This window comes from Pinus tabuliformis, chromosome 6 (assembly GCF_031772625.1).
Source record: "Pinus tabuliformis cultivar Carrire ecotype Pingquan chromosome 6, CPIR1, whole genome shotgun sequence".
NCBI classification, from domain to species: Eukaryota; Viridiplantae; Streptophyta; class Pinopsida; order Pinales; family Pinaceae; genus Pinus; species Pinus tabuliformis.
This window is the reverse complement of record NC_142292.1, coordinates 1083127367-1083140455: the sequence shown is the minus strand read 5'-3', so window position 1 is coordinate 1083140455 and position 13089 is coordinate 1083127367. Positions and strand designations below refer to the sequence as shown.

Sequence of the window (13089 nt, the reverse complement as noted above, 5' to 3'; positions counted from 1 at the left end):
CATGTGGCCCGTTTATGCTTAATGTTAGATATGTATCGAAGGTACCAGATCGTGCTGAATCTAGAGAATTGTATGTTTTGTGTCCCTTTTGGGATCCTTCTAGGCCATGTGGTGTGCAAACAATGATTAATGGTAGACCCTGCGAAGATCGCAGTGATAATCAACTTGGAGGCAATAAGGAATGTGAAACAACTGCGCTCAACCCTGGGGCACACTAGATACTATAGGAAGTTCATCAAGAGCTATGCCCAGATCACCGCACCCATGAAGAAGTTGTTGAAAACGAATGCTACGTTCTATTGGAATGCTGAATGCCAGAAGAGCTTGGACGTGCTGGAAGAGAAAATGGTCATTGCATCATTCCTAGTCTTTCTGGACTGGAAGAAGGAATTTCATGTGCACATGGATGCCTCATGTATCACGCTAGGGGCTGTGCTGACATAGGTGGGCGAGGGGATATTGGACCATCCTATAGCATTCATGAGCAGGAAGCTGTCCAAGGCTAAGAAGAACTATTCCACTACATAACACGAAGGACTAGCCATGGTATACATGCTCCAAAAGTTCAGGCATTATTTGCTGGGTGGACATTTTAAGATGTATACGGATCACTCTGTGTTAAAATACTTGGTTAATAAGCATGTGTTGGGGGGGCGAGATCTACAGATGGTTGTTATTATTCTACAAGTATGATTTTGAAGTTATTTTGAAGCATGGATGATTGAATGTTGGACCAGATCCTCTGTAGTGCATCGAAACGAGAGAGGAACCCACTAATTTGGAGGAAGGACTACTTGACATGCAGCTCTTTTTAGTACGCATCATCAACAGTCACTTTGAGGATATCATACAATTCTTGACAACGGGGACTACTCTAGAAGGGTATACGAGCTAACAAAAGGAGTTAATAGTGCGCGCAACATACATTATTGTCATTGCAGTATATCTACACAAAATGAGGTCTGATGAAATATTGCGATGCTATGTACTTGACTTTGAGCAAAGTAGCATCCTTGCGGAGGCTCATGGAGGAGCTGCAGGAGGACATCATGCAGGAAACGCAATAGCACAAAAGGTTTTGTGTGCTAGATTGTGGTGGCCAACTATGCATAAGGACGCGAAAGCATATTGTAGGGCATGTGATACATGTCAAAGGACTAGTAGGCCATCACGAAGGGATGAAATTCTGTTGACACTGCATGTGACATTACAACCATTCCAGAAATGGATGATTGAATTTGTGGGACCAATTCAGCCTCCAAGAAAGACAACAGGTGCACTGTACATCATCACCGCGGCAGAGTACTTGACTCCATATGGGTAGAGGTGCAGCCTATGAAGGACTGTACCGACAGGACAACAACAAAGTTTCTTTTTGAATACGAATTGAAGAGATTTGGCTGTCCAAAGATCTTAATGAGAAATCGCAGTATGTACTTCCTTAATGAAACAATCAGCGCATTGATGGAATAATTTCAGGTGTATCATCATAAGAGCATGCCTTATCACCCGCAGGCCAATGGGGATGATAGAAGCATTCAATAAAATACAGGAGAACACATTGACAAAGGTCTACAATGCTCAGAGAGGTGCCTAGGATATGTGTGTACCCGTGGTGCTATGGGCCTCCAGAATGAATTGTAAGAAGTTGACTGGGCAAATGCCTTTCAGAGTTGTGTTTGGCGTAGAAGTTGTGATGCCAATGGAATACATTGTACCTATTTTGCGCATAGCGACACTCACAGGGCTGACAGATCGCGAAGCCTTGGAAGAGATGCTCGTGCAGTTAGCAGAGCTTGAGGAGGATTGATTTCTAGCTGGATTTCTTCAACAAGTTCAAAAGGAGTGCGAAAAGGCATGGCATGATCGACAACTACGCACCTTCCAGCTAAATGATATGGTTTTTCTATATGACAACAAGTTTGATAAATTTCCAGGAAGGTTTAGGTTTCACTGGCTTGGGCCATATGTCATTAAAGAGATTACTAACGGTGGAGCAGTTTAGTTGGTTAAGTTAAATGGGGAACCCTTCCCAGGAAAAGTGAATGGTAGCTGATTGAAGCCATACACTGGTGATCCAACTAGGTGACTATATGAAGGAAGCACAATCTTAGCACTCCAGGAAGCTAAAAGGAGGTGCGGACCATAAACTACACTACCCTGGTCGAGGAACTGCGCGATGAATAAACTACGTAGAATGAGGATAAAACCACGCAAGTCAGCCAAAAAGTGACTGATAAAGTCACTGTTCATGATTTGGCGATGAAAAAACGACCAAATGGAGTGGGGGTGCGACATTTCAGACGAAATTTATGGGCACGATCCTTGAAAATCTTCTGCCAATCTAGCATTAATGAACCAATTTTGGGGGGAACGATCTGATTTGAATTCAAAATGGTCTATAAATTACATGTGGCTGACCAATGAGGAACACTTGGCATTTTGAGTATTGAGTTGTTAAGCTCTCAGACACGTATGCATTGCGAATTCTTTGAAGCTTTGATAATGAGTTCGACGTTTGAGCAATTACCAAAGGAGACGCAAGAATTGTTTAATAGCATCATGTTGACACTAGAAGAAACCGTAGGTATTGAGGAAGTAGTGACAGCCGAAGGGGCTATGCCAGGGGTTGCTATGGAAGAAGAGGGAACTGCTCTGGAGGTTGTAGAGATACCCAAGTCACCACGATCACCTAGACCAAGTCCTACTGAGACCTAGGAAGGTGCTCAAGGAAAGAAAGGAAAGCAGGCCGTGACACCACCGATGCGCACGTCACCTAGGATAAACCATCGAAGGACAGGTCCACTGCTCAGGAAAAGGGAAAAACCATTAACCTGGAACCGGAGGGGGGAGAAATTCAGGATATCCCAATGGACAATTAGGATCTTTGGATTGACACGTAGGACATTGAAGTTGAGGAGTCTTACCGCATTACTAAATAACCTGAGTACGTCCCTCCCCTAGGGGCAAGGCCAAGGTGCCTAAGGACATTGACAAGAGCAAGGTCACCTTGTACACACCTCTCCTACCGAATAAGATTGTTTTTGAAGGACCTTTCTTGGCAAAGATTCCAATGTTGAAATTGGAGGACTGGGACTTAGCTGATACCGAACGATTCCCTCACTTGGCGACAGACCAGCTGATGCACCGTGTCCTCCATAAGACCACTGGTGTGATCGCATTGGAACCACAGAGGTGGGTCAAAGGAGTGGATAAGTTAGGCCTGCTCAACCTATTATGGGTTCCGCACTACAATCACACACCCATTATCTTGCTGGTAATCAAGCAACTACTGTGCTTGGTACATGATGAGTGTCTGTGGTTGGAGGAGCCAATACCCATCACTGATAGACTGATCCATAGAATCACAAGGCTACCATATTCAGGGGAGAATCTAGCTATGATTTTTGGTGGACAGGCAGGTGAACTGGCCCTCGTGAAGGCCATGAAGAAGAAGTTCGGATTATTAAAGAAGTCATGCAGCTATGTGATTACAAGTATTTCCGACCCTGTGGTCAAAGTAGCCACACAAATATTGGCAGGGACGGTCATGTGGAAGTGTCGAAGTACTAGCGCCTGTCGTAGCTCTAGCGGTCGAATGCGCGGAGGGGGTTTAGTTTAATTGGGCCCACGACCTCTGCGGTGAGTTCCTTGCAAATTGCCGCGAGGCGCAGGATCTCAGCAAGACCTTCCACTATGCGCAGCTCTTACTATCCATCGTGCTGGTAGCCCGGGAGCTACCTGATGATAGCTAATTTCCCTCGGTTGCGCCGAACCTACCTGAGGCTGCGAAGTACACTTGGCTATGGCCGACTAAGGATCCTCAGCGGATCAATAACATCAAGATCTTTTGGATCTCGATGGAGATGAACGTGCACATGGCCATAAACCGTAAGCCACGATTTTCACCTACTGTATTTGATAAATTGCAGCCATACACGGAATTTAAGGTTGATTTCTACCATGTATCCATAAGGGAGCGGAAGGACCCCGAGCAGAAGTGACATGAATTTTCCTACTTAGCTACGGATGATGCGATTCAAGTGGTTATTGACAGTTGTTGGCAGACTGGCACACTGCCTCAGACTTAACGGCAGGATCTCGCAAGACAGCCGAACAACGGAAGAAAGGATGAAGCCAAGCTGAAGATGGAGCAGTTGGCTGAGAAAAGGGGAAAGGAGGCTAAGGATAAGTCTAAGGTAGACTATGCTGCCATAGAGGAGACAGGTGGAAAGATAGGAGGAGACGAACACGACTCCAACAAAGTGAAGTCGACCTCCTTAGAAGAAGAGGAAGAAGAGGATGATTCGACAGAACAGGGAGGAGAGGACCCGCAGACACCTTCGCTTCATATCAAGCATCCAAGGGGACAAGAAAAAGTAGGGCCACAGAGGAATTCCAAATCCAGGAAGACGTCCATGGACCCGATCAGCCTAACAAAGGGGGATTTGAACAAAATTGGGGATACAGTGTGGGATGCCACTATGGAATTGCTGCAAAAGTTTGAGCAGCAGTAGCAGCAGGCGTTCGGGGCATTTAGGTGAATCTGCGAGAGCTGTAGATTCAAGAAACACAGACCAATGCAACATCCATTAGTTTAGCCATTGGTACTTCAGAAGCCACCAGGATGCTGCATGCAAAGGACTCCGGAACCATAGTGCTGCCAGATGGAGCACTAACGACAGAGATTGAAGCTAATAGGCCCGCTGTTAGTGCATTCAAGGTAGTAGGGCTGAACTTGGCAGCGCTTCCTAGTGAGGCACTCCACCTATTGTAGGATGGGATGATCGTGAAGATGAGGGCCCGCAAACAGTGCGCTTTTGAGGTGATTATCGAGCAGAAGATCAATAATACTCATATGGGCATGCATCGAGACTCTGCCCTCACATGCATGATGGAACTCACTAACACGAATCAACACATGATTAAGGCAGTGGAGGAAGCAGGCCGAATGGTATTGGAGTTGACCATTCATGTGGATGCGCCGGTAGATGTGCGTGTTCACAAAATTTCTATGGGGGTGTGTGACGCCTGCATAGAATTGGCAAAGGTTTAGTTGGAGATGAACCTCCAAATTACAAAATTGCAGTTGAGGGCCCAGCCTTTGACTCGAACAAAATTGAACGAGTAGCACACGAATGCTATAATAGAGGCAATAGTGGCAGTAGAAAGTGCAGTGGTAGACTGCACAATGCTTTTTAAAAAGTCATTTGAAGTACTAACCAGCCTACAAGAAGACCCCACTATGCAGAGGCTTCAAACAGAGGCGCGAGAGCTGCAACAACACTATGATGAGGTAAAAGGGATAGTGTGTACTATTTCCCTCACACAGATACTCGCAAAGTTGTAGGAGGCCAAGGCATTAAAGGAACAGGTAGATGCAGTTCAACGCAAAGAGGTAGTGTTGAAGGCATGCTTGAAGCCTTGGTTGGATGAGGCCAACTTGATCATGACCTCCATTAAAGGCAACTTGGCTAGTCTATAGGAGACTCAATAGAAGCTTCAAGTTGACAGTGCAGGGCCAACAACGGAGCAGTTGGTTGAAGAAATAAAGTAGGCGGTCGCACAGTGCACTGCCAAGGTAGCAGTCGTACAGGTCAAGATGGGGGTTCTTCGTGCCAGGATCTCCGTGCCAGCAAAGTGACTCGAGCATGAGTAACCATGTTTGTGTTGGGGTCCTGTTGGGAATGGGTTCCCCCAAGAGCCAGTTTTTGGGGCTAAAAGCCCATGTTTTGGGGCAAAAGGCCCAAATTTTTTAATAAAAATGTAAAGCCTCTGCATTTTGTGGTCGTGGAGTGCAAAGAGGTCAAAGGGTTGTCCGTCCTTGTTTTGTGAAGTCTCATGTCAGCTGTAAAGATATATCAATGGTCCGCAAACCATGGGATTCTATAAAAAGAGAGTCTTAGAAGAGTCTAAGAGAGGAGTAGTAATAGTAAGAAGGATTTTGGGTAAGAAATTATAAGTGTTCTTGAGCCTTAGCGTAGGTAGAGGCTCTGCAGCTGAGTGCACAAAAGCCTAGGGTGGAAGTCCACAGCTAAGTGCACGAATCCTTGTAGCTGTGTGCACAAGGTGGATCGAGTCTATACTGAACTTGAGATATCAATAAAGTGAAGTATTTTTCATATCATTGTGTATTTTGTCTCTGTTTAATGCATCTTATTATATTATGATACAATTTGGGTTTATATGATAATGCTTATTTAATGCACGAATGTATTTGAATATATCTGTTAAATGAACATATACTTATGCAAAAATACTAGAGTTAGGATCTTATCAAGTATGTAGGGAAGATATTCAATCACATACACCTTGATCAAATTAAAATATTCACCCAGAAACAACCACTCTTCCATGACTAGCACCCAATTGTACGTGGAGCTACATTTCCTTCGACATTCTTTTGGGATTCCTCCCTATTATAACTATGAATGAAATGGGCATGAATTTGTTTATGAAATTAAACATGGATGATCTTGCTTCTCCTTTTTCAAATCATGGAAGCTAGTCAATGAACATAGTGGGATTTCCATATTGGAACTTTTCTATCCTTATGTGTGTCAAAGAGAAGCTCTAATAGAAAATGAACATGTATATTAAGTATGAAGGGGTAGAGTAACTACCTATCAACCTTAAGCTAGGATCTAACATATACTTATGCAAAAATACTAGAGTGAGGATATTATCAAGTATGTAGGGAACATATTCAATCACATACACCTTGATCGAATTAAAATATTCACCCAAAAAAAACACTCTTCCTATGAATAGCGCCCAATTGTACGTGGAGCTAGATTTCCTTCGGCATCCTTCTGGGATTCCTCCCTATTATAGCTACAAATGAAATAGGCATGAATTTGTTTATGAAATTAAAATGGATGATCTTGCTTCTCCTTTTTCAAACCATGGAAGCTAGTCAATGAAAATAGTGGGATTTCAATATTGGAACTTTTCTATCCCTATGTGAGACAAAGAGAAGCTCTAGTAGAAAATGAACATGTATATTAAGTATGAAGGGGTAGAGTAACAACCTATCAACCTTAAATTTAGCCAGGATCTAACTTATACCTATGCAAAAATACTAGTGTGAGGATCTTATCAAGTATGTATGGAACATATTCAATCACATACATCTTGATCAAATTAAAATATTCACCCAAAAACAACCACTCTTCCTATGACTAGCGCCCAAATGTACGTGGAGTTAGATTTCCTTTGGCATCCTTTTGGGATTCCTCCCTATTATAACTATGAATGAAATGGGCATGAATTTGTTTATGAAATTAAACATGGATGATCTTGCTTTTCCTTTTTCAAATCATGGAAGCTAGTCAATGATCATAGTGGGATTTCCATATTGGAACTTTTCTATCCTTATGTAAGACAAAGAGAAGCTCTCATAGAAAATGAACATGTATATTAAGTATGAAGGGGTAGAGTAAAAACCTATCAACCTTAAATTTATCCAGGTAATGCATTATGTGTGTGGAAATGGCCTTGACATACCTAAAATGTGGGGTTGGGTAATCATGAAAAATATCAATATGGAAAACATGCTTTAATCTACTATGGAACCATCATCACTTCCTAGAGTAAGGGTAAACAAGGGTATGGAGTTTTGGCCCCACTTAGAAAAGTTGTTGGTCTTGAGAAGGGTAGGTGGGAATTGACTAATACCTTGGTTGTAAAAAAATATTTGTAACATGGTCTTTTTTGCTCATTATTTAGGCTCAAATACTTGTTCCTTTATACTTTTGGGAAGAACAATATAGTTTTTAGAAAGGGTTTCTAGCATGGTAGAGATGGATTGCATTTTTTTAGTTTTTCAATCTATAAACGTGATAGACCATGTGAAAGGATTATATCGTTGGGTACAATATCTACATACTTAATTAAATCATAAGTACCTAGGATGGCATGCTACATAAACTCAGATTCCTAGTAAGGGATCCTTCCTTGTCTTTGTACAAATCAACCATATATGATCCTACTTAATTAGTGAGAGGTGGAGGAATTGAATTCATGAGTTGTAAACTTGGTGGATTCATCTATGAAGGACAATGGATTAAAGGAAGATGCATTACTTATGTTTCAATGATGACTAGTATATTAGGAGAAGGATGCTGAAGAGGAAGTTTAGTACCCTTTGGAATGACAGACTATGAAATACTAAAAGTAAAGTGAAACATGAATGTTGGGTTGTGGATACAACTTACCTAGTTAATTTCAACACTTGATTTTAATCAAGGGGTGCAACTTCAAAGGTATTAGGCTCCAAATCCAATTTGTAATAATAGGTGGTGGCTTCAAGAGCTTCACTTTTTTAGTAGATATCTTTTCACTTAAGCTTTTCATGTGTAATGAAGAGGCAAGGGAGCTTCTCCTACATTTATTTGGTGAACCATAGCTTCATGTGGGACTTAACTATATGTGATGCTCCATAAATTGAAAATTTGTGCATATGTTGATTCCCTTTGCATTCATGGCAAGATATATGGTATGTTTTAATTGTTACAAGGGATCTAGCCCTTGAAGGACTCATGGAATCTTGGCATACATGGAGATACCAAATTCTCTATGGTATATATTCTCCTTTTGTGCCATTGCCACCTTTATTACTTGTGAGTGATTTCCATACGAAGTTTTGTGCATTATTTGATCTAATATTTTGGTTACACCTTGATCATTTGTGAAGGTTAATATTAGTATTTTGACCATTTTGTTCATTCCCTACGATAAATTCTAAGCCATGGAACTAATTTAGTAGCATTATGATCAACTATTCACAACACTTAATTCTCTTTCCAACCCTCAAATGAATCTTACTCCTCATTAAGCTTTGCGAACTATTAATCTAAATCAATGAGGTGAATATTTTCCATTCATTAGCATTTTACTTTTTATAGGCCTTATGACAGATTCTAAACTATTAACATAAATTGACAAGATGAATATCCACCATTCATGAACCTTAAGTTCTTTTCAACCTCTAATACATCTAGCACCCATGATGAAATTTAGGTTGTAGATTTGGGAGCCACATGAAGATCACACTCAAGCTAGTATAATTTTTTTTGTTGTTGGATAATTTAAACTTTGAAGAGTGAATGAGTTGTTGGGAACATAATTTATTTTGTTAATATTTACAAAAAAAAATAAGAAGGATAATATATATATTAAAGTGAAATTTTGAAAAACTATTTTTTTAAATAATTTTTTAAGTATCATATTTACCAATATATATAAAATGTTAAAAATTCATTGCCACATTTCACTAAAAAGTTGGACACGTTTTCATGGATTCACATAGCACCTGCTTGTGGATATGGATACATTAAATAACGAATCCAAAAGGATCTAAAGTTATAGGTGACTTTGAATATTGTATTGAATCAATTTTGTAAGTTTCTCTTGTATTATTGGACCTATTATCATAACCATTTCATCAACATTAATATAATTGCTATCATAGTTATTATCATCATCAATGTCATCATTATCATTGGTATTGCCTTAAGTTTAATGAAAATCTATTAGTCTTTATGGTTGTCATTATTATTGTAATTGTCAATATAATCATCTTCATCATTGTTATCACCACATAAAATATTCAATATATATTTAAAAGCACATATTTTATGGAAAACATATATAAAACATTTAAAATTATATGTTTATTTAAATTTTAATAAAACATTTAACACTAATCAATTCCCAATTAAAAAAATTAAAAGATTAGGTAATGAACCTCTATTATGAACTCTAGAATTACCATTACCATTTCATGTTATACCCACACCTTACCATATCATTTCTTATATACATATAAATTAATAAGTTAATTAATTGAAAGTGTTAATTCATCTAATTTCATCTATTTCTATTATTTTAAAAAGAGTTTATATAATAAAATTGTAAATTCCCAAGTTAATATATATTTTATGCTTAAATAAATATGGAAATTAAATTAAAAATTGTTTTTTTTAATAATATTTATATTTCATAATTTCAACTATTTTTTTTCTCTAGTATTTAATCTTTTGTCCATTCAGCGTGGCGGATAATGATGGTTTTGCTAGTGGCCGACAATCTTCCTAAATTATTTTATATCCATCCGCCATCGGGGTACATGACGAGAATGAATAGCTTTCCAATGACAAAGATCAGGCTTCGCGAGAGCCCTCATCTTCCGAAGGGCTTTCCAGCTTCATTTGGATAAAAGGGTTTTCCATAAACAGGTTGTTTCTCTTAGTTCCAAATCCATATCCAAATCTAAACCTACCCTTCCACCCAAGCTGGCAATGTCAAATACACCTATGTTTGCACTTATTCATTGCAGTGAAGCTCTTAAAAAGCTCCAAAGTACGCGTTGAAGCTCCCTAGGGTTTTGGAGCCAGTTTTACCATATTTATTAGTGTGGTTGATATAGGCCTATAAACATATAGAAGGAAAAAACTAATATGTTCTATTCTTAGAGTCATATAAAACTCCTCGTCTATGACCGTGAGCTTTTCGTCATATAAAACCACTCGTCTAAAAATGTAAAGTTGTTTTTTTTGGCCAGCATGAAAAAATCTAAATATATATTATACTGATGGGCAATATCACATATATACCGCATAATCCCCAGCCAGGAATTTATACCAGTATTCCTATGAGAAATATAGAGAACCAGTTTCACATATAATAAATCAGATCAATCAATACAGTAATATAAACTACCGCCAAAAACTACATATAACATAAGTAAAAAAATCAGATAAAAAAAATATGCATTATGATGCCGTTGAAGCTATTCGACCTATTCCAAGTAATGGAAGTAATGCATAATACTTCCTGCTGATGCTGATGCTGATGCCGATGCCGATGCCGATGCCGATCCCTGTTGTATACAAAAATACTATTATCCACAGTATAGGTCTAAGAATGTAAAGCTAAAACTATGAAGATTGCATACTAATATTCTTTACTAACAGAATAGAACCACAAGCGGACTTGTGACGACGTGGCCCCTTCCATCAACCCAACTCAGGTACCCATAAACCACGCATTCTCCACCCTTAGGATCCTCTCCATTCCGTACTTCCAAGCTAAGAGAAAATGCCAACTTTTCATTCCTTTCTTTGAATAGCAGATAGTCAGGTTCCACTTCCACTGAAACTCCTGGAGGAGCCTTCACTATTGCCCTATACAGATACGGTATCTTATTGTCATCCGCCACATTGCTTACAATTCTCTTAAATCTCTTCACCTTTGCTGCTGCTGCTGCTGCTGATGTTGTTGTGAAATTTGCAAGGAATGACGGATAGTTGAGATCGCCAACAGCGGAATGGCCGCTGCACGAGTATTCCCTCCTCGTTACCATCCGGATTTCTTTCTTCGTATAATTGAGAGCGCAAAGGTAATTTATATAGTCATTCACGTCAGAGTCATAGACGAGACCAGGATCTGCAGCTTTATTGGGATTCACAATACCGGCGCCGAAATCCAGGGGAGTCGCTGGGACGACAGGAGGAAAGAGTTGATTTACCATAACGTGGCCGGTGTTGTCGTGTGTGTGGGCCGTCGTTATGAGAGCAGACTTTATAGCGGCGGGGCTCCAGTCGGGGTGGATGGCTTTCACCAGAGCCGCAACGCCTGCTGCATGGGGACAGGCCATAGACGTCCCGGAGGCAAGGCCATAGTCGGATTCCAATGGAAATGTTCCCATGTAAGAAGCAGCAACATTAGGCACCCAGGCGGCAAGTATGTTCACACCCGGTGCAATCACGTCGGGTTTCAAGATACCAGGAGTTAGCCTATTTGGGCCTCTCGCCGACCAATAATGTACCGTCGGTGCAGGCTTGGATCCGAGTTGCGTTATCACGAATTTAAAGTCCGCTGTGGCGTTTGATGCATCAGTACTCATAACATAATCTGCTATTAAGCGTGCTTGCTCTGAAGTCACTAACACCGTAGGCGTCCAAAAGTCTTTAGGGTATTGCGAGCCAATATAGTCGATGAGTATCACACCAGCAGCTTTGGTTCTGTTTACTTCCAAGAGCGGCGTGTAGGAATCCCAGTAATCGTTCATGCACAGCAAGATTTTTCCGGCAACCTTTTGGGGATCTAAGGAGTTGGGTGCACATGTTCGAGAGCTGTTGTCGTTTCCATAGGTGATCGGAATGCCTGACATCACTCGTCTTTCGGTGAAAAGAGAAGTTCCCTCGACGATTTGTCCGTTCCCCAGCTTAACTTTGGCGATAAAAGCCCTGTCAATAGTGCCGGCTCCCACCGTGAGGATCCACGGCGCGCCGTTTTGTACAGTATAGTTATAGGGTCCGGTGTTGTGTGCTGAACAGGAGAAAACTATGCCTTTTTCTGCCGCTGCAAAGGCTCCTATAGCCATCAGGTTTTTGTAGAAATCCGGATAGCCCAAAGTCATGGATAGAGACAAGATGTCGACTCCATCGGATATGGCGCTCTCTATCGCTGCCAAAACGTCTGCGTCTATGATGATGCCGTTGAACCAAACTACCTTATACATGGCCACGCGAGCCCGCGGTGCGACGCCCTTGACTGTGCCTTGTGCATACCCGAAAAAATCGGCATTGTCAACGAAGTTTCCAGCGGCCGTCGAGGAGACATGTGAGCCGTGGCCATCATAGTCTCGGGGCGACTCGTAATCCACACTGGTATTGAGAGAACCGTATTGCGCCAGGAATCCTTTGTTAAAATAACGGGCTCCTATCAGTTTTCTGTTGCAAAGGGAGGAGTTAAAGGCAGTGCCCGGCTGGCATTGGCCTTTCCACTTGGCAGGGATGTCACTCATTCCATTATCTTTAAAGCTTTCACTCTCTGGCCAGATGCCTGTGTCCAGAACTCCGATTATAATATCCGATCTGTTGCCCAATTCTGCTCGGGGCCATATACCGGATTTGCGTTTGAGCCCCAGAAATTTGATTGAGCGGGTGGTATCCAACTTACCCTTGCTGTATGGGTGACTTGCAATGTACCCCGGCATTGTTTGCAGTGCATCCACCTCCGACTGCTTCAGCTTAGCACTAAAGCCGTGCATTACTTTATCGTAAACATACAATAACGGTCCGT

At 41.0% G+C, this 13089-nt stretch overlaps 1 pseudogene; it reads right to left on the bottom strand.

Moving 5' to 3' along the window:
* Window positions 1–10775: 10775 nt before the first annotated feature.
* On the bottom strand, window positions 10776–12811 carry LOC149262679 (subtilisin-like protease SBT1.7 pseudogene; annotated as a pseudogene).
* Window positions 12812–13089: the final 278 nt, after the last annotated feature.